The sequence below is a fragment of the Pangasianodon hypophthalmus genome, chromosome 26 (genome assembly GCF_027358585.1).
Source record: "Pangasianodon hypophthalmus isolate fPanHyp1 chromosome 26, fPanHyp1.pri, whole genome shotgun sequence".
Lineage (NCBI taxonomy): Eukaryota > Metazoa > Chordata > Actinopteri > Siluriformes > Pangasiidae > Pangasianodon > Pangasianodon hypophthalmus.
Genome location: NC_069735.1, coordinates 4,489,621 through 4,502,089, shown reverse-complemented (window position 1 = coordinate 4,502,089; position 12,469 = coordinate 4,489,621). Strand labels below are relative to the sequence as shown.

General features: G+C 38.5%; 2 non-coding genes across 2 annotated transcripts; both read left to right on the top strand.

Annotated features, from left to right (window-relative positions):
- The first annotated feature begins 316 nt into the window (after positions 1 to 316).
- LOC117596196 (U6 spliceosomal RNA) lies at positions 317 to 423 on the top strand. The gene has a single exon (XR_004577365.2). It is a non-coding gene; the product is annotated as a U6 spliceosomal RNA (small nuclear RNA).
- A 1,775-nt stretch (positions 424 to 2,198) lies between these two features.
- On the top strand, positions 2,199 to 2,305 carry LOC113535829 (U6 spliceosomal RNA). Its single transcript, XR_003403643.3, has one exon. It is a non-coding gene; the product is annotated as a U6 spliceosomal RNA (small nuclear RNA).
- The last annotated feature ends 10,164 nt before the right edge of the window (positions 2,306 to 12,469 follow it).

Here is a 12,469-nt window from a genome sequence, read left to right as displayed (position 1 = left end):
TTCAGGCTTCTACAGTCAGCTATCAGGTAAAGAACTAGGTGCAAGGACTGTTCATGTCACTGTCATGTCGACCAGTAGAGCGCTCCACACAAGGCTTTGACTGGTACTAGTACCAAAGGCTAAACTTGGTGGCCAAGACCTTGAGGCCTCGAAAAGGCACATGGGCTTTGTTAGAGACCAGCCTCAGGGTGGGTGGGGCTTTGTCTGCCATCCAGTGGCCATAGGTTTGGCCAAAGGTAGCGTTGACACCTTCCCTCCTTCAGGTGCCTGCGTCTGGCCCGGCTCCTATATAGGTGTGCTGTGGCGCATTGGAGGTGTGCTTGCTTTGGCAGCACATATACTAAAATTGGATCGATACAGAGAAGATTAGCATGGCCCCTGCGAAAGGATGACACGCAAATCTGTGAAGCGTTCCTTGTTTTGCATTTCATGATCGTAACCAAAGGCCCCAGGGCATGTTTAGGCTTCTACAGTCAGCTATCAGGTAAAAAACTTGGTGCAAGGACTGTTCATGTCACTGTCATGTCTGACCAGTAGAGCGCTCCACACAAGGCCCTGACTGGTACTAGTACCAAAGGCTAAACTTGGTGGCCAAGACCTTGAGGCCTCGGAAAGGCACATGGGCTTTGTTAGAGACCAGCCTCAGGGTGGGTGGGGCTTTGTCTGCCATCCAGTGGCCATAGGCTTACCCAAAGTTAGCTTTGACACCTTCCCTCCTTCAGGTTTTCTGTCATCTGCTACTAAGAAATTGGCCATGGTTCTGGGGAAGAAAAGGCAGAACAGTGAGGTTTTGTTTGAAGGATGTCATTCAAGCAGCAGTTCTTTTCAAATGCAGTTGCTGACTAAGGTGTGATGTCTGTGAAGTGTAGTGGTGTGTGAAACTGAATTAGACTAATGGTTGATGGAGCAGTAGTACATGTGAAATAGTCTTGAGATAAATGTGCAGTATCAGAGAATTAAATGTGTAAAGGAACAGAGCTGTAAATGTGCACAAGAATGGAAGTAATTGTTTAGTAGAACCGTCAATAATGTCACAAACACAGCTGACCCCAAAAACAGCATAATCTGGCTTCTGCAGTCTGCTGTTAGGTGAAAGAAAGTTGCAAGGACTGTTCATGTCACTGTCCTCTCCGACCAGTAGAGGGGTCCACATGAGGCCCCGACTAGTTCAAATGGTGGACTTGGCTTCCAAGGCTTTGAGGCCTCACAAAGTCCCAGGGTTTTTGTTAGGGTGGGTGTGGCTTTGCCTGCCTTTCAGTGGCCACAGATTTGTCCAAAGGCCACTTTGACCCCTTCTCCCATTCAGGTGCCTCCTCGAGGCCCCTGCTGGTGTATGGGTGTAGTGAGGCACAGAGAGTACATGCTTGCTTCAACAACACATATTCTAAAATTGAAATGATATGGAGAAGTTTAGTGTGGTTCCATTGGCACAGTCTTCTGTTTGGCCTGCCTGGGACTCTTGGAGGTAGTTTAGCACAGATAAATGGGTGTTTTTATCACTTGACCACAGATAAAAACAGGCAAGAGCCCCTTGCATACTGAGTGGCTTTCAGGGGCATACTGATAAAAGAATTTGTTTATTTCTTCCTTTCTTTAAAGAAACATAGTTATTTAAACAGAGGTTTTAAAGACGTAATCTCGTAATCAAATAATTATTAACATTGATATTAATGAAAAAAATTCAATGACTGAAGTACATGAACTAAATATACTCAATTAAATATATAAGTAAATGAACGAATATAAAACTGTGCATCACACAGCATCTCCTTTCTTCAGCTCCTCCAGCCACTGCTGCAAATCCGTGAAGCGTTCCTCATTTTGCATTTCATGATCGTAACCAAAGGCCCCAGGGCATGTCTGGCCCCAAAACTAGCATGTTCAGGCTTCTACAGTCAGCTATCATGTAAAGAACTAGGTGCAAGGACTGTTCATGTCACTGTCATGTCTGACCAGTAGAGCGCTCCACACAAGGCCCTGACTGGTACTAGTACCAAAGGCTAAACTTGGTGGCCAAGACCTTGAGGCCTCGGGAAAGGCTCATGGGCTTTGTTAGAGACCAGCCTCAGGGTGGGTGGGGCTTTGTCTGCCATCCAGTGGCCATAGGTTTGGCCAAAGGTAGCTTTGACACCTTCCCTCCTTCAGGTGCCTGCGTCTGGCCCGGCTCCTATATAGGTGTGCTGTGGCGCATTGGAGGTGTGCTTGCTATGGCAGCACATATACTAAAATTGGATCGGTACAGAGAAGATTAGCATGGCCCCTGTGAAAGGATGACACGCAAATCTGTCAAGCGTTCCTTGTTTTGCGATTCATGATCGTAACCAAAGGCCCCAGGGCACCCAGCCTCAGGGTGGGTGGGGCTTTGTCTGCCATCCAGTGGCCATAGGCTTACCCAAAGGTAGCTTTGACACCTTCCCTCCTTCAGGTTTTCTGTCATCTGCTACTAAGAAATTGGCCATGGTTCTGGGGAAGAAAAGGCAGAACAGTGAGGTTTTGTTTGAAGGATGTCATTCAAGCAGCAGTTCTTTTCAAATGCAGTTGCTGACTAAGGTGTGATGTCTGTGAAGTGTAGTGGTGTGTGAAACTGAATTAGACTAATGGTTGATGGAGCAGTAGTACATGTGAAATAGTCTTGGGATAAATGTGCAGTATCAGAGACTTAAATGTGTAAAGGAACAGAGCTGTAAATGTGCACAAGAATGGAAGTAAATGTTTAGTAGAACCGTCAATAATGTCACAAACACAGCTGACCCCAAAAACAGCATAATCTGGCTTCTGCAGTCTGCTGTTAGGTGAAAGAAATTTGCAAGGACTGTTCATGTCACTGTCCTCTCCGACCAGTAGAGGGGTCCACATGAGGCCCCGACTAGTTCTCATATCTCATATAGGATCTCATATGGGCAGTTATACTGTGATGGCTTGGGACTGTGATTGCTGTGGTGGCTTTGGGGCTGCAGTTGCCCCGAGCAGCTTCGTACTCAGGACTCCATCAGTGGATAGATTTTAACCAACTGGACTTCTTGCAAAAACTGTGATGAATTTATTGGTTGCACATTTGCACTATTTGTCCATATAGAACACAATAATAGAGGGGATTTATTTATCATTGCACTATCCGTTGCACCCAGATGAGGATGGGTTTCCTTTTGAGTCTGGTTCCTTTCAAAGTTTCTTCCTCATATTGTCTCAGGCAGTTTTTCCTTGCCACCGTCGCCTCTGGCTTGCTCATTATGGATAAATTCACAGATTTACAATATATTTTGAATCCATTTATTTCTGTAAAGCTGCTTTGTGACAATGTCCATTGTTAAAAGCACTGTACAAATAAAATTTAATTGAATGTTTTCATTTATCGTTTATCTGTCTGTGCTAGCAGGTGATTTGTCCTCACTGCACTGTTTAGATGATTAGGACAATAATATAAAACAAAGAAAACAAAACAGAAAACAGACAACAAAAATAGAAGCAGTGCTGACTGAGTTGGGAGTGCAGCCCACCAAGAGCACAAAACTGACTTCACTGTGTTCTAAAATTTGTGAAGGTGATAGTGAAAAGGAATTTACAAGTGGTCTTTTCTTGTCACTAAGAAATTCCAGTTCTAATTTTTGAGGGACTGATAACTGTGACTTTGTAGTTATAGGATTGTAGATCTTATGACTTTACTAATAATTTTGTTTGGTTACACTGCAGCATACAGACGAACGCAGTGAGCTGGTCAATGATGTAATGTTTCTGGCAGCCAAGTTTACTCCACAAATTAAAGTAGTCCAGGCAATATGTGAAAATGAAGATATTCATGATGCAATATCCAAGACTGAAGCCTGCAGGTAAGAAATGTATTTTATGTTGACAGGGTTTTAATGATTGTGTATCATTGAAACTCGAAACCAAATTCTGTTTGTATATAATTTGCAGAAAGACTTTAAAACCTGTTCTGTTAAAACTTGTTCTAGACACTTTAAGGAAGAACTGGGAGACTTTTGGCCAAGCAACACATGGTTTTGGGGCCGGTTTAAAGGAGGGCACTTTTGGGTTCATTAACATGTCTAAAAATGAAATTTAAAACACTGAAAAACTCTAAGATGACGTACACTAATTATAGTATTGTAGTTTTGTGAAATGTCTTTGTCTTACATTTTTATATGCTGCTGTATATTTCATTATTCCATATTTTATTTAATGGAAATATTTAATCCATTGGATTTATTTTTTACTGTACCTAAATACAAATGGAGAGAAGTCAGAATTATATTTGAATTATATTTTTCTGATCAACATTCAATAAAAAAATGCATAATAAGTGTATACATTAAAAAAGCATCATTGGTTATTGTAGGAAATTAGCTGTTTAGGTTATGCTTCCTGCTTTACCCACCAAAATATTTAGGAGATTAGCAGATCAGCTCAGAAGGTGAAATTTTGCAAACTTAATATTTTATTAGCTTATTCGTCCAGCGATAAGTTGAAATTAGTGTATTTATTAATTGTGCATTGGGTATTACCTCCATGGCCACCGGCAATAATATCGTAAATATAGCGAAACACTACATTAAGAGCACAGTAACAAGATCGGCAGTTTAAGGCAATAAATTATAAGCACAGAGACACAAGACACATGCTTTTAAAAATCAGAGGAGACTTTATTAAACTATTCTGACACAGAAACTAATCTAACACATAACCATACGCATGCATACACACGCGTACACACACACGTAAATAGCTAAAAATGGCTTTGAAGAGAAAATGAAGTCTCAAGTTTCTAGGACTGTATGCTGTTTCTCAGACCATGAACAAACAATCAACTTTCGCTTCATTTAGAAGGGCGTTAAACTTTATATTAAATGAAACAGCTCAGCTAGAATCTGGAGGTACTATACTTGCGTTTGTGTTGCCAGGGATTCCCTCATTGCATTGTTGATTGGAGGAGTTTTCCGGTGATGTTGATTGATCGGCGGTCTGGTTGGCCTTAAGTAGCATCCAACGAGATGACCAACGAGGATGATCAACAGAGTGAGGAGCGAACCTGGTGGAGGCTCATAGGCAGGTTGCAAAATGTTGATGAGTGGTTCACAACCCGTGCCAGACGCAGCAAAGTAGCCCCATAACATAACCGAACCTCCTCCATAGTAGGACGTTCTCCCAGAAGCATTGTGGCTTGTCAAAATAAAATTCCAGTCTGGCTATTTTATGTTTTTCTGTCAACAGTAGAGTCCTCCTGGGTCTTCTTCCATTGAGCCCATTGTTGCTCAAAAAGTGACGGATGGTGCGATCAGACACTGATGTACCTTGACCTTGGAGTTTAGCTTGTATCTCTTTGGAAGTTTTCCTTGGCCCTTTGTGTACCTTTGCACTATCCTTCTGTTCAATCTGGCAATGATTTTCCTCTTGCAGCCACATCCAGGGAGATTGGCTACAGTCCCATGGACCGTAAACTTCTTAATAATATTTGCAACTGTAGTCACAGGAACATTAAGCTGCTTAAACATTAGCCTATGCCTTTAACATGCTTGTCTATAATTTTCTTTCTCATCTCCTCAGACAACAGTCTCCTTTGCTTTCTCTTGTCCGTGTTCAATGTGGTACACACGATGATACCAAACAGCAGAGTGAATACTTTTCTCCATTTAAATAGGCTGAATGACTGATTACAAGATTAAAGGCATGTGTGATACTAATTAAAGAAAAACATTTAGCTTGAAATATGACTATAATCCAAATATTGATAATCTTTTCCAGGAGTACCAACAAATCTGTCCAGGCTATTTTAGAAAATCTTTGTAGAATTAGCAATAATTTATCTCTTTTCACACTTTCTTTGCCTTACTCAAGTCAAGTCAAGTGGTGTTTATTGTCATTTCAACCATATACAGCCAGTTAGTACATAGTGAAACGAAACAACGTTTCTCCAGGACCAAGGTGCTACATAAGACAAACACAGAGCCACACAGAAATACAAGGGACTACAAAAATTTATACATAAAGTGCACAAGTGCAAACATGTGCAGACAGCACAAGACAGTACAATGACAATGACATACCAAAGGCATGCAGGTATACATGAGATAATTGCTTTTAATTTCATCACTTTTCAGGAGGAATGAAGCATTGTTTCAATGTGCTGTAAAGGTACCAACAGATTTGTCCACATCTGTATTTCCCTTCAGAAACTGGTACTTCATTGTAAGGAAAAACATGTGTTGAAAAGATAAGGACCTCAGACATCTCTGTATACAAGTATACCTCTCTGCCTTGTTGTAGGTTTCACCATTTGTGATGATAGAATGATCTGCCAAAATTGGACCACAACCCTCCAAAACAAATTCACTTATTTTTCAAGTAGGTAGATACATGTGAACTACCAAGACAAGTATCCAGTTCAGTGCACATTCTAGCTGAAATGCTGTTAAACTCTTCTTCCTCTACAGAAGAACAACATTGTAAAGTTATATAAAAATGTTTACATAAATTTAAAGAATGTTTATTTAAAAGCATGACTTCACATTCAACAAAGTTAAATAAACATATGTGCTTGACCAATCTGGGGGAAGACATAGTGTAAAAATACAAAGATGATTTCTAAAGAATAAAGTGATTTGTGACATAAAGAATTACAGTTAAGCAGGATTTCATTGACACCATTGCTTGAATAACAATATTTCTTTGATTCACTGGCAAATTTCACTTCTAACCATCCAATTATACACGGCCAAAAAAGACATTTAAATGGTCAAAGGCTTATGATGTTAGCAATTTTATATTATCTTTTTAAAAAAGATTTTTTTTTCTCTCTGTATAAATTCAAAATAGTAGTAGTATTACACATAGTATTACTGTAAATGAAAAGTGGCTTATAAAGTGGCCCTTGTCATAATGGAGTCCATGGAGACAGATGCAGGTACAGAACTTACTTAATAAAAACACAAGAAACAACAAAGCAACAAACCAGGGACACAGGGAAACCAGGAACCCATGTGAACACAGGCACAAACAAAAACTTAGACATATAACAAAAAGACAACAAAAAGAAGAAAACACAGGACTTAAATAAGGAAAATAATCAACAAAATAATAAACACACGAGCATGAAAAACAGAGGAAATAAGACAGACGATAGTTGTTGTTCTACACGGAAGAGCAGGGTGCCCTCCAGTGGCCCAAGGTGGAACTACCCCTGGGGACTGTGACAGCGCTAGGTTTTAAAATCTACAGTATTTAACATTTTTACTTTTGTACAATTTCCATTTTATAGCTGTTTAATGAATATTTCTTAATATTTAATTAGTCCTTGTGATTCAGTTGGAGTTGGAACTTCAGGATGAAGCCTACCTGGAGTACATGAAACCAGCAGAGCAGAATCTTGGACGTTGGAAAAACTCTTATGGGAAAAATAGGTTTATAATGTGCTGAAATGTACTGTCCATCCAGTAGCTATTTGGACTGTACATAGAACTACATCAGTACATCAGCATACTTTGTTGTAAGTTCTAAAAGCCAAAAAAATTTTTATTGCAAGTATTACTGTACATATTTAACTCCTGACCTGGGAAGAAAATCAGAGCTGTCTAGTGCAAGCTTTTCCAAGCAGAGAGCAAGTATGTCAGTTGCTTTTTGACTGATAAAAATTCTGTTCTATACCGATCCAATACTGTTCGTCAGAAGAAATGCATAAAATGCATAGCCATATGATGTCATGGCTTTGTAGGTGGCATCCATGAATATCATAGGATGTGGATGCTCTCTAAGTAGATTTTTTTTTTTTTTTTTTTGCCAGGATGTCTGCACTGCAATTATTAATGGTTGCTCTTCACTCAAAGGCTGGTAGTAACAAATGTTCTCCTGCAGCTCTGATGTGACTAGCTTGTCCACAATAACACAGTCTTTCACGTCAGGAAAACTGAGAACATTGATGGTCTTTTTGATTAATCATATATCTTCAGGTGTAACATAATATGATGGTTGTATTTGTCTATATGTCCATGTCGTTCTGCCCAATCTACACTCTTCAAAAGAGATTCAGAAATTGACAGTCCTTGGTCGAGCCATATTTCAATGAAGGCCAATAACTGGGTCAAGATGGGTTTTTTTATTTCCTCTTCTTTCATGCACACATTCTTGCATTTTGCAAGAATTAGCCCTTGTCTTTGTTGGTTCTCCTTTGCTATTCCCACTTGCTTTGCTCAATCTTTCACATGCATAGTAGAAATAATCATGATGAGTTGACACAGAGGATTTCAAGTTACTATTTGTTTCTTCTTCCAATTAATGTAATCTTGCATGAAATCAGTCTCCTCCCCAGAAAAAGATACAACTTCTTGAATGACCCGAGCATCCTTTACTTTCTTCTTTCTACTTTCTGAAAATGTTCAAAGAAAAAATATTTAAAGAACCAAATGAAACACATACATGTACATAAACAACATGAAACATATACAGGTATATCCTCAATAATGTACACAGCACACTAACACTAACAAAGTGATAAACCTAGAACAAGGCTACTCAACTTTGGACAGCTCAGGGGCCAAAAAGCAGGACCCCTAAAGCCTTGAGTGCCACAATCTTAATTTTAGGGTACATTTTTCAGGGTACATGATTAATTATGTACTAGTATCTGAATTAATAGTTAGTTCTACTAATAAGGCACTGATAAAGGGCTAACCTTTAGCTATGACTGGAGTTACGAGGATTCTTTTATTAAAAACAGCCAACTTAACTATGTTAGCACATGTTTGATAGTTATCTGAATTTAACATGCACTGTATTATTACATTTGACATAGCATCTGCAGCTCTGATGGTGCTGGATTAGTGGTGGTCCTGACTTACATGGATAGCTTCTCCGATCACAGTTCATTTTCAGGGAGAGTGGTGCAGTCACGTAAAAGTGGAGTGTGTGACTGACAGATGTGTGCAGGGGCACTGCCGTGTGCCCATATTGCTTATGCCAGCATGGATTATCGCATTTCATGATCATTTACTGTATACTGTTCCTGCTTAACAACTTTGCAAAAATGCACTAAATTACCAATATTAATCCAGGTTTGGGTGACTTTCTGTCCCCTTTTCCTCCATATACCACTCTAGCTCCATTTCATTCAAACACAGGCCATAATTCCTGGTCTTTACCTTTATTCACATCTTCTTTAAATGGGCTGGATGCTATGTGTAGTACTGCATGTGTAATTGATAGTAAGTTTATAATGATGTGCCCCTGCAAAGTCATGATATAAAGATGTATTAACAGGTCACGAACTGATGTTAGTATACAAGTAGTTAATATTGAGTTAATAATTATGGGCCCCTCCAAGTAGTCATGACATAAAGATGCATTAACAGGTCATGAGCTGATGTGAAGCAGTGGTTAAAGTGTTAATAATATTACATTAAAATTTGTTATCTAAAGTACTGTATTATTAAACATTATTATACTACAAAAGGGAACTGTATAATTTACCCTACTACAATAACCAAAGATGAAAGTTGAAAAGTTAAACAGAAGTACAATTCAAACAGCATTTCAGCTGTGAAAAAAAAGTGTTATATGCCATTTATTGAACAAGGAACAATATCCTGATTTATAAACATCAACACATTAATCACATTAAGACATTTAACATAATAATTAGAAGATGTATTGTCACAAAAATACTTCATCTTGTATGAAAATGAACATTGCCTACACTCAAATGCAATAAACCAAATACATCAACTTTATTTTAATACCCTGTTTAAAATTTGAGTGACTAGAACCTATAGTCTTAGCAATACATAGAAAGTCACTGACTCATTTAGTTTTAACAAGTATATCTGTAACAAGGAGATACTGTGATACTTATTACACTTGAAACTGATGCTGAATATCTCTGAGTAGGCGTCAAAGTTCACTTTTCCTGTGTTTCTTATCAAGCCAGTGGGGCCATTCAATGAGTAAGAGGTGTTTTTTTTAACATTTTCTCTGTCCTGTTCCCTCTTAGTCTCCACACCGTTATAGGTCAGCCATGCTCATTCTAGATGCTGTGAATAGGCTCCAGGGCATGGGTCTACAAACCATTGGCTGTGATTGTAAAATGTCTGTAGCCCATATTTGTCAGAACACCTTTGTAAGCTTTCCACTCATTTGAGATGAAGGTTGTACCTGGTGCACATATTTGACAATAGGAATTAGATGATTTCTTGATCTCTGTGTGACAAGGTGCAAGATTGCGCATCGATGTTTATTCTTCACATCCAGCATTCCAAACCCACTTCCTTCGCCTCCATGTGGAGGATGCTCTCCCTTGTCCATACTGTAAATTAAATGTATTATTAAACAGAAATAAAAACTGAGAAGAAAAAGATGATAATGCCACCTATCATTACACTGATGTGCTGTTGCCAAAGTGTTATTATGAATAATTATTTGCATTACCTACCACAGCACTGAACCCTATGAGCTCACCTTTCGTTTATGACAATTGCTTCCATCAAGCATGACAAATTCCTGTTCACTTCCATCCTCTACCCACCTCTTCTTCTGTACTCTTTCATAGCATGGTAACATACCTTCCTCAGGACCCTAGCCTGGAGAGAGTTTTAGAACTTCTGTCTATCCCATCTTGCATCACGTCAGTTTGTCTCAGGTGTAATCCTTGAGAGAATCCGTGCAATGCAGAATAGTGAAAAATAAAAAGATCAAACAGCATAAAATAGTCCATATGTACTGACTAAAACCAAAAAATCTAATTGCATAAGATATAAAATGAGACCATGTGGACACCAAAAGCACACGATGTTAGATCTTTTTTCAGAACTAACTTCCATTTTGACCACCTAGCCCCAAGGTGGGTTTTAGTGGATGTATGAAGTCAGTTACTGTTATTGTCACATAGACGTCCTAGCAGAATAACTACAGTTGTAGTTCACCACATTAAAGACTCCACAAAATGTCCTGACAAGAACATTTTCTCTCTTTTATTGTGTTCACACTGAAACGAGAAGTTGTGGCAGGACATATCGAAGGGGGTGTAGCTTTTTAAGAAAAACAGCCAATGGCATGGCTCAGCAATGGCATTAGGTTGCGTTTATAATTTAGTCGTCAGATTTATAATTTAGAGGGGTCGTTCATCTTCTGGAGAGAATTCAATTGGACAAAAACCTGTGTAATGCAGATAGAATCATCAATATTTTTGGGCTGTATTGGAAGATCCTTGGAATTGCTGGGGATTTTGCCACTTGGGGGCTGTGGAGATGGCTATGGGATCACATATGGGGAGTTGTACTGTGATGGCTTGGGACTGCGATTGCTGTGGTGGCTTTGGGGCTACAGTTGCCTTAAGCAGCTTTGTGTGAACTGTGATGAATTTACTGGTTGCACAATTGCACTATTTGCGCATGTAGTACACAGTTATTCAAGGGATTTATTTATAATTGCACTATCTGTTATCACCCAGATGAGGATGGGTTCCCTTTTGAGTCTGGTTCCTCTCAAGGTTTCTTCCTCATATCGTCTCAGGGAGTTTTTCCTTGCCACCATCGCATCTGGCTTCCTCATTATGGATAAATTCACATATTTACAATTTATTTACAATTTATTTTGGTTTAATTTAATTTGAATCTATTTATTACAAAGCGCCCGATATCTTTTTACAAGGAAGTTTTTATTTATTTTTTTTATTGTATTCATTTTAATAACATGGTCAAATACAAAGCATAAAGTGGTCAATTCATTGTTTAACAGGTCAGAGAACGTGAAATAAAATAAAGAACAAAAGTAACAAAAACAGTAATAGAAAAGAACATATTAATGTTTGGACAGTTAGATGAAATTGAAAAGCTTTAGAATTTTTTAACGTTTTCATAAGCTTCTTATTCTCATGTTTGAAATCAGTGTTACAGAAGGTAATATATGAGGATTTTTTTTAGTTTCTCTTCTCTTGTGAATGTAAAAGTTTGCTAAATTAATTAAAAGATTAATGATGTAATTTTGTTTTTCAGAAAAAACTGGGTTTTGTAAACAAAGTAAAATATCCTATGGTTTTAAATTTAAGGCTTTGTTAAATTTTGTTGTCATGTCCCACAAGGAAGTGAAGGATGCGCATTTGTGTTGCAGATGTCACGTGATGTGATCAAGCGGCAATGCGCCATTTAGCGTCTTTTGACCATCTGCTAGCATGATTACTGAATGCTTTTGTGCTGAAACTGATCGATGGTCGATACGCTTAGTCGACTAAATTATTAACGACAGTTAATTGATCATCAATCATTAATTTCATTCATTAACATCCCTAATTCCAGGTCTTTTGAAGCCATTAGGTGGCATCTAATATGAAACAGACACTAATTCGCAACATTTCTCACTGAAAATCATCAGCCTTGGCATCTTCAACAGAGTTCAAAAAGAGAAACAGCGATGCCCAACTCATGTTAGAATCCTTCTCTTGTGTCAGATGTTTTCAATGAATAGGTTGATCCTGATTAAAAAAAAAAAT